At 46.4% G+C, this 2,390-nt stretch overlaps 1 non-coding gene across 1 annotated transcript; it reads left to right on the top strand.

Annotated features, from left to right (window-relative positions):
• Positions 1 to 2,040: 2,040 nt before the first annotated feature.
• Positions 2,041 to 2,115, top strand: Trnas-cga (transfer RNA serine (anticodon CGA)). Its single transcript has one exon. It is a non-coding gene; the product is annotated as a tRNA-Ser (tRNA).
• Positions 2,116 to 2,390: the final 275 nt, after the last annotated feature.

Raw genomic sequence — 2,390 nt, 5'->3', positions numbered from 1 at the left:
AGGCCGTCTTCCGCTCACGCCCCAACATCGTACAGCCCACCTCCAGTGGTGTCGCGACTGGCGTGAATGGAGGGACGAATGGAGACGTGTCGTCTTCAGCGATGAGAGTCGCTTCTGCCTTGGTGCCAATGATGGTCGTATGCGTGTTTGGCGCCGTGCAGGTGAGCGCCACAATCAGGACTGCATACGACCGAGGCACACAGGGCCAACACCCGGCATCATGGTGTGGGGAGCAATCTCCTACACTGGCCGTACACCTCTGGTGATCGTCGAGGGGACACTGAATAGTGCACGGTACATCCAAACCGTCATCGAACCCATCGTTCTACCATTCCTAGACCGGCAAGGGAACTTGCTGTTCCAACAGGACAATGCACGTCCGCATGTATCCCGTGCCACCCAACGTGCTCTAGAAGATGTAAGTCAACTACCCTGGCCAGCAAGATCTCCGGATCTGTCCCCCATTGAGCATGTTTGGGACTGGATGAAGCGTCGTCTCACGCGGTCTGCACGTCCAGCATGAACGCTGGTCCAACTGAGGCGCCAGGTGGAAATGGCATGGCAAGCCGTTCCACAGGACTACATCCAGCATCTCTACGATCGTCTCCATGGGAGAATAGCAGCCTGCATTGCTGCGAAAGGTGGATATACACTGTACTAGTGCCGACATTGTGCATGCTCTGCTGCCTGTGTCTATGTGCCTGTGGTTCTGTCAGTGTGATCATGTGATGTATCTGACCCCAGGAATGTGTCAATAAAGTTTCCTCTTCCTGGGACAATGAATTCACGGTGTTCTTATTTCAATTTCCAGGAGTGTATATAGGTTGCTGTAGTCTGCTTCAATGCGAACTTCTGAAACGGCAATTCGTTATTACCTTAAATCTGAGTTTACCATAGAAAGATTGTTGTCTTCACAACTGTGACTTCAGTAAATGTCCTTAAAAATTCTGCCATCATCTGACTCAGTCTCCCCTTTTCTTTTCTTGCTGAGATGTAGGTTATAACTCATCGAACTCCATCTGCCAATAGCGTCAACAGAAACCGCTATTCGGTACTGTTTCTGACAGGAGCTGTCGATCTAACTCCATGTTTACTTGCCTCATGAGACTGTCCTGCTGACACTCGTCGTATTGCCTTAAAACATGAACATACTCAAAATTTGTATCATCTATTGGTTAAACTCTCTCTACTACGTCAATTTCGCTTTTTTAGTCGTGTCAATACTGTATCCTGCCACAAAAACTATCACACCAAGACCTTACATCTTGAATTCATTGAACAAAGAACCTATATCCGCTACCACTTGACTAAGACATGCACTTGGCTTAAGCAAGTTTGCAACCAGGTACTTGTTTCCCAATTCTTCCTTCAACAGCTGGCCCACACTTCTACCATGACTATTACCTAATAGCAGGACTTCCCTCCCCTATCCTACTTCATCTCAAACCAGTGTTTTCCTGACTGAGCATGTAGTCTGTCTCAGATGACTAATTTCTCAGCGAGACATTAATAAAGATTATCCATCTTCCGCTATGATTAATTTAAGAAGTACACTTGCTAAATGTATCGAAAGAACATTTTAGAGATTGTGTACTTTCGATATCTGGCTCATCACTGGCTTCATTGGCTAGCATTGTCAAAGGTAAGTAAAATATCGCTGGGGACTCAGATATTTCCTACCATATAAGTTGTCATTATTTATGCACTAAAAAATTTTAATAACTAAAGATCACACTGACAAGAACAAAATACTGTTCAGAAGCATAAATAATCATCTGGAAGTCCGGAATAAAATTTCTTGTGTGCAATAATTCATCTTATGATTCCAGAATGAGATTTTCACTCTGCAGCGGAGTGTGCGCTGATGTGAAACTTCCTGGCATATTAAAACTGTGTGCCGGACCGAGACTCGAACTCGGGACCTTTGCCTTTTGTGGGCAAGTGCTCTACCAACTGAGCTACCCAAGCACGATTCACGCCCCGTCCTCACAGCTCACAGATACTGGAAGAAGTAAAGCTCTGAGGACGGGCCGTGAGTCGTGCTTGGATAGCTCAGTTGGTAGAGCACTTGTCCGCGAAAGGCAAAGGTCCCGAGTTCGAGTCTCGGTCCGGCAGACAGTTTTAATCTGCCAGGAAGTTTCATCTTATGATTTCCTGCTTAATAGCATGTTAGTCCACCTTTGGAACGAAATACAGCTCCGATTCTGTGTGACACGGATTCGACAAGTCCTTGATAGTTTTCCTGAGGTTGTAAGTAGGCTGTTTACGTTTTCTTATTGGTAACGCCACTAGCGCTCTGTATGAAAAATCACTGGCTGTGCCGTGTGCAGTCTGTGGCTAGTTTGCATTGTTGTCTGCCATTGTAGTGTTGGGCAGCGGCAGCTGGATGC

Source organism: Schistocerca gregaria, chromosome 2 (genome assembly GCF_023897955.1).
Source record: "Schistocerca gregaria isolate iqSchGreg1 chromosome 2, iqSchGreg1.2, whole genome shotgun sequence".
Lineage (NCBI taxonomy): Eukaryota > Metazoa > Arthropoda > Insecta > Orthoptera > Acrididae > Schistocerca > Schistocerca gregaria.
The sequence above is the reverse complement of the archived record's forward strand: the minus strand, read 5'-3'. Positions and strand labels throughout refer to the sequence as shown.